The sequence below is a fragment of the Heloderma suspectum genome, chromosome 1 (assembly GCF_057233095.1).
Source record: "Heloderma suspectum isolate Gila_16-S chromosome 1, 16-S_ref, whole genome shotgun sequence".
Taxonomy (NCBI): domain Eukaryota; kingdom Metazoa; phylum Chordata; class Lepidosauria; order Squamata; family Helodermatidae; genus Heloderma; species Heloderma suspectum.
In genome coordinates, this window is record NC_139458.1 from 175,637,867 (window position 1) to 175,652,484 (window position 14,618).

Consider the following 14,618-nt stretch of genomic DNA (forward strand, 5'->3'; position numbering starts at 1 on the left):
GAACTAGAGCTGGCCATATTTCGCTATATGACTCCATATAGAAAAACGGTATTTCCCCAACATAATGTGTAAACCAACAAAATGAATGCGCTTGTTGTGGTTTGTTATCTCTGCGTTTACGTAAGTGAAGTGTGTTCCCATCTTACAGTGCTGTGCTTCTTTAAAATTCTGTGTAGTACAAAGAATTGCGACAATTCCTCCCCCATTTTTTCTTCCTCGTAAGAATGGGGAAGCAACATCTAGGTTCCCAGTTGTACACAGCTGATGCCCTGGCCAATGGGAGGTGTTGAATACTTCTTGTACCACCAACTATTTCAGGAGAAGGACTTTATTATGTGGACAAATAATGTACTCTATGCATGCTTGTGCCTGTGCCCTCCAATATATGCAAATACTGGCAGATCAGAAGGTGGAAGAGCTACAGCGTTTACTCTTAGAAACTACACTGATTTGGATTCCAAGTGCCCATTGCATTTTGCTCACACAAGGTGTTGCTGATTTCCCCTTTCCCTTTCTTCTCCAGTCCCTTGCACCCCTTGAAAAGGCTCATCTTCAAGAGTAGGTGTGAGGAGCTGTAGCAGAAAAGTATATGGAAAGGCCCATTGTGCAAGTGGATCTCAGCATATGGTTTTTGAATCCAAGACCATTTCTCCACATGTGTTGAGGAAACATGTGTAAACATGTTTCTTTATTTCACCCACTGATTCTGTACCAGTTTATTTCACTCACTGGTGCTGTACCAGTGTTCTTCTCAGATGAAAAAAAAATGATTTATGTGTCCAGGGAAGTGTAAACCTAGGATACGCTATGGTGCCTTTAAAAAAAAAAAAGTCTGGTTCTATTTATATTAACGAGATTGGATTAGAATGGTTGTTTAAAAGTTAGACCAATGCTATTTTCTTTCATTATGTGCTTGTGTAAGTGACATTTTTTGCCCAATCAGATCTTAGAAAGAGATTGCCTGAACTTAAATCCCAAAGAGTTGAGTTGTACTCTCTCCCCAACGCTGTTAAAAGCAAAGCTATTAATGTCTTCTGATACAGATGAGTAGACTTTTCAATTTGTGGGTAAGATTACCCTGAGAATGTAGTTAATTGGAGATTAGCAGGTCACAGGATGAAAATACATGGCATGAAGCATAAACAGGATGTCATTCTTATACACCACAGGATATCATTCTACCAAACTACAGAGTGTTTAAATTGAGAACCTTTATTTTTGCCTTGGATTTATTTTAAATGAAATGTTTACTCTCCAGGATAGCTTGTGATTGTAAACAAAAAACACCTGTAACCATTTAAATATTTTTCTATTCCTTCTGATCAGTTTTACTATTGATATCTATGTAAATGGTTTTGCTGCTCAGAGGAAGAATGGCCCAGTAAGCCATTCAGTAATATGGTAATTATGCCAGTCATGTCAAGCAGCATCAAACTCTTCTTCTGGAACAATTGGACAAACATCTTCAGACCAAAGAATGAGCTAAGAAATAGTTTATTTTAGGGTTCTATCCAATATTTTCCAGTTTTTGTTTTGGCACTGAAAATAATGATGGGAGGGAAAGGAAGTATTTTTAATACTATCAAAATTATTCCTGAAAAACTGACTAGCAATTATAAATATAAGGGGAGTTTGTTCCAAAATATAAAGGCAATTGAGTCACAGGCCTAGCTTTAAGCTAAGAACTGCATTTTGTCATGTCTTCTTTGATTTACTGCAGGAAATTACAGAAAAGAATGTTTCACATCATGAAGAACAGCTCAAGCCATTAATAATTAAGAAGAATGACATGGTCTTGTTTCTCCTTTCTTCCAAAGGCTTTTATGATTTACAAATCAAAATGATTGTATGTGGTCGGAAGTGAAAAAAATGCTTTTGTATTAGCTATAATAATTGGATTTTTTTAGATAGAACTTCTAAAATGTATGTGTCTGCTCACAAACAAAAATATTGACAGGGACCCCAGTGCAACAGTCATTATGTGGTAATTAAGTTAAGCAGCAAGAACGCAACCGACAGCCATACTACATGTGACAGCTGCCGATGTATATCTTCTGATTAATCTTCCCTAATCACATCTAAAGCAAGGGAGTGGATGGGACACAAATAATTCCTAACCAGGCTTACTCCTGTAGCAGCCCATGGGGGGTGTGGGGGGAGGATGAACTCTGAGATCTAGACTGGGGATTAGGTTCAGCAAGCTAAGTGTTGAACACCCTCCACCTGTGCCTGTTCCCCTTTGGTGTTTTAAATCACTTCTCCACTCCCTGTTTTATATACGATTGGGGCAGAAGACACAGGTTTGTATGGTGTTTTGGCATTAGCATCCTGTGTTACAAAAGCTTCTCTATTAAATTTAGCCTTTTTTGAACAGCTTGTATTAGACAGATTATATATATAATATCATTCTTGGCATAATCAAGTAATAAAAGCATGTGGGTTGTGTAAATGATGTGGTATCCTTCCCACATAAGAATGGCTGGAGAATGCAGTAGAACCAGACCATGTGCAAGTTGTACCACAACAATAATGTATAAATCAGGCCTTAGAAACATTTGATTTTGAAGCCCCAACATTCTGTTGAGTGTGCACGCGCGCTTGGCCCAACACAGTTTACCAGTTTACCATGCAGAAAGGTTTTCTACCATGGATTCTTTCAGTCATCTGTATTAATGAACGTGTGCTGTGTTTTTTATGCCACACATTCTAATGTATAGTAAATGTTGGGGGCCTTATCAAGTGGTAAGCTTTCCTTCATTAACCGCATGGTAGGTGGTTTTGCACGATTGGGGCAGGAAAATAAACCACTGTAGCTTCTTTCCCCACTCCCACACATACTGGTTGTGCGACCACCATTACCCTAATTATCGTGTCACCCAAACCTGGCAAGGTGCACAGCAGGGATGACTTCTAAACCACCCCACAAACCATGGCTTGGTTTAGGGGTTGTGGGGTGGTTTAGAAGTCACCCCCGCCATGCACCTTGCCAGGTTTGGGTGGCACGATAACCCACACCACATTGCGGGTAATTAGGCAAATGATGGGTGGTCACATGACTGGCACATGCAGGGGCAGGGAAATAAGCTGTGATGGCTTGTTTTCCTGCCCCAGTTGTGTGAACCTGGTCAGTAAGTTGTCCATCTGTATTAGTAATCCATGACAGGTGACCCTGAATGGAGAAGGTGTTCCCCCAAGCTAGAGAATCTCACGGCTACGGGTTGTATTTGAAGGAACTGCTTCTTTTCCCAGTTTTTCTCATGGCTTCCCGATTTTAAGTTTAAGATTTATATTCCAAGTGTTATTTATATATTTTCAAAGATTTAAGCATTAGCAGATTTTGTGAAGGATTTAAAATAATTAACTTAAGCTTTGGTTTTTGAGGTGGTATTTCTTAGTGAGAAACTATAGTCTTATACCTGCAATTCCATTTCTGTATGTGTTTCGGGGTGGGATAGAGTATAAGACAAATTAATATATGCTCTGGATTAGGAATGAATAAATAAGACAGTGGGCAGGTTAGGACAATCACCGGGGAAAAGAAGCCACTGTGGCTTCTTTTCCCCACCCCGTGCATTCTGCTTGCCCGCCCACCATTTGCCTAATTACCTGCGGTGTGCGTTGTCGTGTTGTCCAAACCAGGCGAGGTGCACAGCAGGGTTGGCTTCTAATCCACGCCACAACCCATGGCTTGTTGCAGGGGTTGTGGGGTGGTTTAGAAGCCACTGCCACTGTGCAACTCACTGGCTTTGAACGACATGACAACCTGCACTGCATCACGGGTAATTAGGCAAATGGTGGGCATGCAAGTGGGAAAAATGCCATGGTGGCTTCTTTTCCCCTGTGATCATCCAAACCCAGTCAGTGACTGGGTTTGAATGACATGACAGCCCCTCGTGGGTAATTAGCCATGATGGGTTGGCATGTTGTCCTTAATCCAGACCACTTCCTGCAGTTGTAGGGGTTATTAAATCCATGATGGGTTGTCGTGTTGTCCAAACCTCGGAGAGCAATTTTATAGTAGGTTGCAGCAATCAAGCACAGAGCTGCTCAGCAAGAGCAGCAAAACCCCTGCCGGTCTTCTCACTCGCACCCACCCATGCCTCCTCAAGTCTCCCTCACCAGTGATTGCCTTTCCAAGGATGCCAAAACGGCACTTTGGAGGGGCTGTCACTCGTTCGCCAACCCCTTTTAAAAATTATGTTCGGCCCCAGATATTTGCACAAATGGGACCATAATTTTTATTATTATTATTATTTTGTCAGTCTTGCACAAGTGCACACTTATGTATACCCTTGCCTTGCCAAAGCCCTTGTATGTTCCAGCTGTTAAAGGGAGCAAAGTTCAGTAGGAAATATACAAGGAAATTGACAAGAGGAGACTTCATGTAGGCTAATTTGCATACCGATGACAGTGACAGGTTGGGAAAAGGGGAAAGATCGGGAGAAGTAGGTGCACCAAAAGTGGAAGCACAATATCACCCACTTAGCAAGGTGAAAATCTGGATTTTAAGTGTTGAACTGAGACTCATCAGTGTCCTGCTTCCATTCAACATTTACCTGAGTTTCTAGCTACTAGTTCCTCGCCTTTTCACAGCTCCCATTCAGAGCAGTTACTGCCGCAGCTTCTGCAAAAGAGAGCCACAAAAAGGGGGCGGAGCCTAGCTCTTTCCTTTCTCGAGTAGCTTTCTCAACACTTAAAAGCGACAGGATCATATTGCCGGGGGGGGGGGGATATTGTACCAAAAAGGGAGGGGGACATCTACTTTTGCCACTCCCCCCCCCCTTTTTGGTGCTTCTCAATTGATAACTCGGCAGTTGGACCCTGGCAGCTGTGTGCAAAGAAGCCCATATGCAGTCTCACCTTGTCAATTGCCAAGTATGTTGAAACAGACAAGGAAATTGACTAGGTAAGACTACATGTATCAGACAGCCATGAGAGCGCACTTGTTCACTTGCTAAAGACCAACAACAATAATAAGCTAACACAATTGCACAATTTTCTGGGGCTGAATTAAAAAAACTGTGACTCCGACTGCACAGGAGGCTCCAGAAACATTCCCCCCCCCCCCCCCAGCATTGAACAAAAAGGGGTAGTGATCAGAGCAGGGAGAGGAAGGGAAGACGGGTTCTGCTGTGAAGGACACTGGGATACCCGCTGGAGGACCGAGGGGGAAGTAGGGGAGAACAAGCCACAGTAAGGTTATTCTCAGGGTGGCTTGGCATGACATGCAAACACAGCCAATGTCAGCCATGGTTATCTATGTTGCTGCACTTTATCAGACTTTTTCAGAAGCAAGCAAACTGCACATTAATCACTTGGTGAATTGCTTGTATTGGGGCTCTGAATTCACCCTTTTTCTAGTCTAGAGTTCCGACTAGACACAACCAAAAGTTATTTATTCTTCAAATTGCACATGTGTAATAACTTCACTTTCCAGGGCCACTTTGATGTGGTCTATGACACACTTTTCCCTTGGCAGAGCCTTATATCAGGTATTTAAAAGAGTAGACATGGCACTTAATTTTTATTAATACACAGATTTGGGATGCTTGACCCTGAATGCAGGGATGCAGAATGAATCAGAGCTAGTAACTTCTGAGCTACAGCAAACCGGGGTATAATTCAGATTTCAAAATATAATTATTTACATGAAGTGCTGGAGTTCAAGTACAATAGAATGAATATTGTATAGCAAACCCAATGGGAATCTTATCACTACCCGTATTTATTATGCTGTATTTATTGCTCTGCCCTCCACCCAGTCTTTTGTCCCTGAAAAGCAAAGGATAACAAAAATGGAAGGTGGTTTATGTTTGGTACCACTGGCTTTGGTACCACCATAGGTACTGAGGTTTATTATTTTTGAGCTTTCATTAAAATGCTATTTACAGGGCTAAGGTCGACAGCAGTATCATTTGATGAAGTCAAACTTGAAAGAAAGCAGCTAACACCAGGAGGCCATCGGAGTGGCTTTGAACATTATAATGATTAAACAGCAACAGTGGATAAGCAACTGATCTTTTTTCTTGTGTCTGTAGCATAACGTACAAAACAGGAAGGTAGTGCATATGCTCCATGCTGAGATGCATGAGCACCATGTGTATTAGGCGCCCACATGTTTCCGTGGAGAAGATAATCTACTCGGTCTTTCCACATTACACTGGAAGCATGAAAAGTGGATGCATAAGTTATTGTCTATTTATTGCTATGTCTGACACAGCCATAAGTAGAACGGTATTATTAACAGTGTTTACAAAGCTAAATATCTTAATTTAATCAGTAAATGTTCATGTATATCCTGATTATAAACCTTCCATAAGAAAAACGAAATAGACATTTAGTCTCAATAAACCGCACAATTTAGCATATCAACTTCAGTGGATCCTATAGCATGAATAAGATGTGAATATATATATTTTCATTCTTTTCTGGGAATTTTATGGTCTATCACAATTCATCTACAGATTTTTAGATTGTTGGAGTGTGGCTTTTTATGGGAACATAGTTCCACCTGCTGGATGCTGTGGGTAAAAGTAAGCATTTCATTCAAAATATTTACACTACAATTTCTCCTTTAGAGCTGAGCAGAAAGAAACTGTTCAGTTTGGGGTTTGCTTTCTCTATTGTCAAAAACACCCAATTTGCCTTTGAATATCCCCTCAAAATTCATCTATTTCTTGTCCAAGTCCCATATACTAGGCAAACAAAACTGTTCTCTGTATTTGATATCAGCATGCTTGCACTTCTCACTTTTGTTAATAATTTCACATAATGGTCCTTTACAAGCTACATTTGGGTCAGTTCTGAGAGACTAGCTGTCTATATGCAGAATATAACATCTGCCTTCACGTTACTAAATCTTGTCAAACCTGATCATGATAATCTCCAAGAGCTTGGCTTTGAAGTCATCAGCACCAACCCTGCCTGTCTAAAAGCTGCTTGAATTCCTCCTAGCTCTTTATAAGCATAAACTTAGCCAAGAGGTTGAACTTCCATTTGAGGATGTCTACAATCCCATATGGGATGCCTGTGAAAATAATGCAATAAGTGGTAGGATGTGTAATTCAGCAAGATATTTGATGAATAGTCCATTTGATAGGTCTTTCACCATAAAGATGCAGTCATATGCACATGTATTTTTCATTCCCATTAACCTTAGCAAAATTAAAATTCTAAATCCTGTTGATTTACCTGTTTCATCTGGGATGTATGAGAGAGTACCCCAGTTGATTCGCTGATTTCCATGTGCATGCAATTTCTTCCTGCAATATGTATCTGGTAACCAGAAATTGAATATTTTGGCCTTAATTAGTGTTTAAGCAGAAGCTGAAAGTGGAGACCAGTGCTGGCCTGGCTTGGGGTTGTCGTTCAGTCGTGTCCAACTCTTCGTGACCCCATGGACCATAGCACGCCAGGCCTTCCTGTCCTGCGCTCTCTCCTGGAGTGTGCTCAAGTTCATATTCATTGCACCGGTGATGCTATCTAGCCATCTCATCCTCTGCCATCCCCTTCTCCTTTTGCCTTCAGTCTTTCCCAGCATCAGGGTCTTTTCCAATGACTCAATGACGTTTCTCTTAGCATTAGGTGGCCAAAATATTTGAGCTTCAGCTTCAGTATCTGTCCTTCCAATGAGCAGTCAGGGTTGATTTCCTTTAGGACTGACTGATTTGACCTCCTTGCAGTCCAGGGGACTCGTAAGAGTCTTCTCCAGCACCACAGTTTGAAAGCATCAATTCTTCGGTGCTCAGCCTTCCTTATAGTCCAGCTCTCACAGCCATATATTACTACTGGGAAAACCATAGCTTTGATTAGATGGACCTTTGTCGGCAAGGTGATGTCTCTGCTTCTTACTATGCTGTCTAGGTTTGCCATAGCTTTCCTCCCAAGGAGCAAGCGTCTTTTAATTTCATGGCTACAGTCACCGTCTGCGGTGATCTTGGAGCCCAAGAAAGTAAAATGTGTCACTGCTTCCATTTCTTCCCCTTCTATATGCCAGGAAGAGATGGGGCCAGATGCCATGATCTTCGTTTTGTTAATGTTGAGTTTCAAACCAGCTTTTGCACTCTCCTCTTTCACCCTCAACAAGAGGCTCTTGAGATCCTCTTCGCTTTCTGCCATTAGGGTGGTATCCAACCCAGCATTTCTCATGATGTACTCTGCATAGAAGTTAAATAAGCAGGGCAACAACATGCAGCCTTGTCGTACTCCTTTCCCAATTTTGAACCACTCGGTTGTTCCATGTCTGGTTCTTACTGTTGCTTCTTGACCCTCGTACAGGTTTCTCAGGAGACAGGTAAGGTGGTCTGGTACTCCCATCACTTTAAGAATTTGCCACAGTTTGTTGTGATCCGCACAATCAAAGGCTTTAGCGTAGTCAATGAAGCAGAAATAGACGTTTTTCTGGAATTCTCTTGCTTTCTCCATGATGCAGCGAATGTTGGCGATTTGATCTCTAGTTCCTCTGCCTCTTCGAAACCCAGCTTGTACTTCCGGTAGTTCTCGGTTCGCATACTGCTGAAGTCTAGCTTGTAGGATTTTGAGCATCACCTTGCTGGCATGTGAAATGAGCGCAATTGTGCGGTAGTTTGAACACTCTTTGGCGTTGCCCTTCTTTGGAATTGGAATGTAAACTGACCTTTTCCAGTCTTGCGGCCATTGTTGAGTGTTCCAAATTTGTTGGCATATTGAATGCAGCACTTTAACAGCATCATCTTTTAGGATTTTAAATAGCTCAGCTGGAATACTGTCATCTCCGCTAGCTTTGTTGTTAGTAATGCTTCCTAAGGCCCACTTGACTTCACTTTCTAGGATGTCCGGCTCAAGTTCAGTGACCGCACTATCATGGCTATCAGGGACATTCAGATCTTTCCTGTATAGTTCTTCTGTGTATTCTTTCCACGTCTTCTTAATCTCATCTGCTTCTGTTAGGTCCCTGCCTTCTTTGTCCTTTATCATGCCCGTCTTTGCACAAAACGTTCCCTTGAGATCTCCGATTTTCTTGAAGAGATCTCTAGTCTTTCCCATTCTGTTGTTTTCCTCGATTTCTTTGCATTGTTCATTTAAGAAGGCCTTCTTGTCTCTCCTTGCTCTTCTCTGGAACTCTGCATTCAGTTGGATATATCTTCCCCTTTCTCCCTTGCTTTTCGCTTCCCTTCTTTCCTCAGCTACTTGTAAAGCCTCATCAGACAGCCACTTGGCTTTCTTGCATTTCTTTTTCTTTGGGATGGATTGAGTTGCTGCCTCCAGAACAATGTTACGGACCTCCGTCCATAGTTCCTCAGGCACTCTGTCTACCAGGTCTAATCCCTGAAATCTATTCCTCACCTCCATTGTGTATTCATAAGGGATATGATTTAGGTCATACCGGAATGGTTTAGTGGTTTTCCTTACATTCTTCAATTTAAGCCGAAATTTTGCAAGAAGAAGCTCATGATCTGAGCCACAGTCAGCTCCAGGTCTTGTTTTTACTGACTGTATAGAGCTTCTCCATCTTTGGCTGCAAAGGACATAATCAATCTGATTTCGATATTGACCATCTGGTGATGTCCATGTGTAGAGTCGTCTCTTGTGCTGTTGGAAAAGAGTGTTTGCTATGATCAGCGTGTTCTCTTGGCAAAACTCTATTAGCCTTTGTCCTGCTTCATTTTGTACAGCAAGGCCATGCTTGCCTGTTATCCCGGTTATTTCTTGACGTCCTACTTTAGCATTCCAATCCCCTATGATGAAGAGGACATCTTTTTTTGGTGTTAGTTCTAGAAGGTGTTGTAGGTCTTCATAGAACCGATCAACCTCAGCTTCTTCGGCATCAGTGGTTGGGGCATAGGCTTGAATTACTGTGATGTGGAATGGTTTGCCTTGGATTCGTACTGAGATCATTCTATCGTTTTTAAGATTGTACCCCAGTACTGCTTTTCCCACCCTTTTGTTGACTATGAGTGCTACTCCATTTCTTCTAAGGGATTCTTGCCCACAGTAGTAGATATGATGGTCACCTGAATTAAATTCGCCCATGCCTGTCCATTTTAGTTCGCTGATTCCCAAGATGTCGATGTTCAATCTTGCCATCTCATGTTTGACCACCTCCAACTTACCTTGATTCATTGATCTGACATTCCAGGTTCCTAAACAAAATTGTTCTTTACAGCATCGGATTTTCTTTTCACCACCAGACACATCCACAGCTGAGTGTCCTTTCGGCTTTGGCCCAGCCGCTTCACTCTTTCTGGCGCTACTTGGAAATACCCTCTGCTCTTCCCCAGTAGTATATTGGACACCTTCCGACCTGAGGGGCTCATCTTCTGGTGTCATCTCTTTTAGCCTTGTGTTACGTTCCATGGGTTTTTCTTGGCAAGAATACTGGAGTGGGTTGCCATTTCCTTCTCCAGTGGACCACGTTTTGTCAGAACTCTCTGCCATGACCTGTCCGTCTTGGGTGGTCCTGCACGGCATAGCTTATGGCTTCACTGAGTTACTCAAGCCCCTTCGCCACAACAAGGCAGTGATCCATGAAGGGGCTGGCTTAGGGAGTTAAGTGCAAATGAGAGGACATACTTGAATTCAGCTTAAATGAGGTAATATTTTCTGCCCATCACTTGATTGGTAAGACCTACCAGCCTCTTTAAAATATCTAAAGCTTGTTGATCTTCTCAGAGAGTTTTGGAGGGTAGATCCTGTACCATTATGGTAGGTAAAATTCAGGGTTCCAATATTGGCAAACGTTTCCAGATGTGTAAACATATGTGTATAACATATTGTTATGCACTCTTGACTTCCCTGATCTGTCAGAAGCCCAGGGGCAACATGTGAGGATCCATCTGGGTTTGCCTCCTCCTCCTCCTCCTCCTCTCAAGCTCCAGCACCACTGAGAATGGCTACAGTGGAACATCTGCAGGTGGTGGTGGCCTGATCATATAACATCTACAGCCACCCACAGTCTGCTCTGGCCACCGGAATGCATTGCACCTGGGCGTGTGTAGAGACAGCGGGGAGAGGCTAATTGGTGTAGAGGCAGGAAATAAAAGGGAGAAAGGCAGAGAAAAAAAGGAGGAGGGAGGAAGATTAAGGGATGAGTGGACTAGAGTGGCAGAGCAGGGAGGAAACTGAAACAATGAAGGAGAATGGGGTAGAGAGGAAGGGGGAAGATGACTAAAGGAAAGGGAGCAGAAGAAGACACCTTTCTAGGGGAAAAACACTAGGATGAACTTCAAGAAAAGGAGCTGGTTGCCTATGGCATGAACCAAAAAGAGGGGTGCCTGAGGGGAGAACCAAGGTCCTTTTCCCTTCAGACTGTCCCTTGATTAAGAAAGCCTTATGTTTCTGAGGAAAGGAAGGGTAGAAAGCCCCAATATTTTTCTGTTGTTTATAAGCCAGTGATGTAATGGCAGAAACTGATCTCAGAACTCTGTAGGCACATTGTCCATTAAGAAAACATCTCCCACTATCTACATTGACTCACTCACTCTTTGAGTGACCAGCCACGGTTTATTAAATTCAGTCTTATCAGAACTTGTTTCTTTTAAAAATGTTTTGTTTTAACATGGTGTTTTATTCTTTTAGCTTTGCTGTCCACTGGTCCAAAACCTTTTGTGTGGAGTGGTATATTATAAATAAAATTAATAATAATAAATAAATGCATTAGTTCCCATTGAGAAAATATCATCCCTGAGTATTAGCACATAATTGGCTGAAGAGAGAATAGTTGGAAAATGAGAGGACATCAGTTGGAAAATGTCACCTCAAGATATATAATAAATACTTCCATTTAATACAAGGCACCTTGATAATTTGTGCTTTTTACTAACATCCCAGGGATAAGGCTAGTCTTAGAATCTCTATCCATGTCTGACTGAATTAACTGGTATTCACTGCAGGTCACTGCCATATGATTTTTAAAACATAAGATAGTTGAGAAGTTCTTGCACTAGGCAGTTGCAGTCTGAGCTTATTTTATATACCCTGCTGAATCAAGGAATGCAACTTTGCTAGGGGCGAGTGCTGAATCAAGGAATGCAACTTTGCTAGGGGCGAGTGGTATTTTCAAGTTACATGAGTAATTCCTTGCAACTGATATAATTGCAAAATAATATAAGATCACTGTCAGGGTTTCCTTATGACCTGGACCCCCTGAGCAACTCCTTAAGGATCTCTTGCCTCCTTAGGAGTCCAACCTTCCTTCTTTTAAACTTCCCTTTCCCAATAATATGGGGTTTAGGCTGTAAATGTTGTCGGGGGGGCTGTAAACATCTTGGGAAGAAAGCCTTGCTGTATCTGAGCTCACTAGGGAGGGTGGCTCCCCCTGTTCTGGCTGTTCCCATTCTGAATCCGAGCTGCTAGATATCGCCACACGCTCAGATTAATTCCTGACATCTATCCTCCTCCCTCAAAACAGAAAGTACTGCTTCAAACCTGAAGAAATGAAACTTAGTTGGGGAACGTAACCTGAAACTGAAACTTAACCAGGGAAATTAAACTACTCCTCTGATATCCTCTCCCTCCCTCCCAACAAAAAAAACCCTGGCCTCTAAACATGACCTTTTTTCCCTTTGCCTCTGTAGGCCTCACACCTTCACAATACTTTTTATCAAACGCTGCTGTTTCCTGTGGCAGGCTTCCCCTCATAACGTGTGATTAGAATGATGCTTAATGAGTGATTAACACTAACGTTGGCAAGACAAGAAATGACATAGGAAAGCTCCTATCTATTCTTTGATTATATATAAGGAACTGCATTTTGGTAGGACTAAATTACATGTGGTGGTGGCTGCACAGAGCCTACCCCAACCACATATCCAAGGTCAGTGCGCTTTTTTAAAGCTTCTGGAATTTTAGTGTAGATGTTGTTGTTGTTGGTTATGTTGATTATTTAATTTTGTAGTGTTTTCCTGATCCCCTTTGGTTCCTTCCCTTCCCTTTTTTTGGTTTTATTTTGTGATTTTATTACAATGTATGCCTTGTGGCAGGGACTTGTTTTATTCTTATTCTGTACAGTCAGTGCCATGTGCATTGATGGCACTGAATGAATGAATGAATGAATGAATGAGTGAATGAAGGTCACTTAGCCCACACACTTGCAGCATTTACATTCCACGGTGTGGCTAACATCTGGCACTACTTGTGTGTGGCATGGTGCACAGGCTTAAGTGCCCTTGAAATTGTATTGCCGCTATGTGGAGTGCTAATGAACTTAGGGGAGAAATCCTATGCATGTTTAGACAGAAAAAAGTCCTACAACTCCCAGCATGCCCCAACCAGTATGTCTGGCTGGGGAATGCTGAAATTGTAGGATTTTTTTCCTGTCTAAACCTTCATAGGATTGCATCCTAAGTGCTTTTTGGTGGCCTTCATACATCTGGAGCTGTCTTTAAAACCACCCCTTGCATAATATTTTACTGATATAACAGTATGAGATTTTTAGCCATATGCATTTATAGTTTTCCCAATTTCCATTATGTTTTTTCTCCTCCGAGCTACTCAAGTCTACATCAGATCTGTCGGGCTGTTGTTTCTCATCAGGGTTCACAAGTTGTCAGAAAGTCGATCTGGTGAAACATATATGAATGTAGCAGAATTGATTTATTTATGCTAACAGTGCCTGATGGTGTAAAGGGTACAATAATTCTCTGTCTGTTCTGGTACTGTCACTTCTATAGCACATTTCCAGATAGGAAATTAAATACATTGGCAATTGCACTGTAAATGTGTATGCTGACAAAGCTTTTTCTAACATGCATTTTGAAAAGGTTGCATTTTGAAGAAGATGGCAGTTTAGTTGGCAATCTTTTTCTTAATTCTATGAGACTTCAGTGTTAGGGCAGATTCAGACAACCATTTTCCCACTGAATGGATACTTTTGTAGTCATTGTAATGGGCTCCTAGTGGAAATGAGATTTCTGAAGGAGGGCCACATGTGGATTCTTATGCCATCAATCTTGCAAGCTAAAAGTATAATGGCATACAATTAATTACATACTGGCCATTTCCGACCATACAGTTCCTCATAAGTCCAGGGGAAAATTCATTGGTCATTGTGTGATTTGCACAGAGGGAAAAATTTTGGGACTGGAATTAAACCAGTTGTTTTGTTTTGCATCAAAAAGAAGCAGCTGAAGAGGCCTACTTAAAACATTTTATTTCTAAGGCGTGTTGTTGTTGCAACAACTCTCAAGTATATATAGAATTTGGCTTACTTTCATTGTGCCATGTTGGCCTATCTTCAGCTCTGTCTTCCAGAGCTACTAACCTAATATTACACAATGCCACAGGCTATCCTGTTAGAAATCTGACCGGTCTAGGGCTTTACCCTGGAGAATAAAGCAATTTAATTCAGTAGAGCTAAATGGGCTCGGGATGTACTTTTGCTGGTGATTACTACTTAATGGAGATGTCACATGGTACCCTCAGGAGGCTAGATCCAGATGATTTGAGTCTCAAGGTGACACACCACCAGCAGGTGAGAAGATAGCAGACCTTCAGTCTGAGCTGAGTCTGCAATCCTGTTCATGCTTACCAGGGAAGAAGTTCCACTGAACTCATTCAATGCACTGTGGACATTCCAAATAGGTTAGCTAGCTGGGTTGAGGCACTTAGAGTGACTACAAGAGTAAGCTTGTAAATATATT

General features: G+C 41.9%; 1 protein-coding gene across 3 annotated transcripts in view; it reads left to right on the top strand.

Moving 5' to 3' along the window:
• Positions 1–14,618, top strand: part of GALNT13 (polypeptide N-acetylgalactosaminyltransferase 13) — a 328,615-nt gene that overhangs the window by 249,240 nt on the left and 64,757 nt on the right. The window lies entirely within an intron of this gene.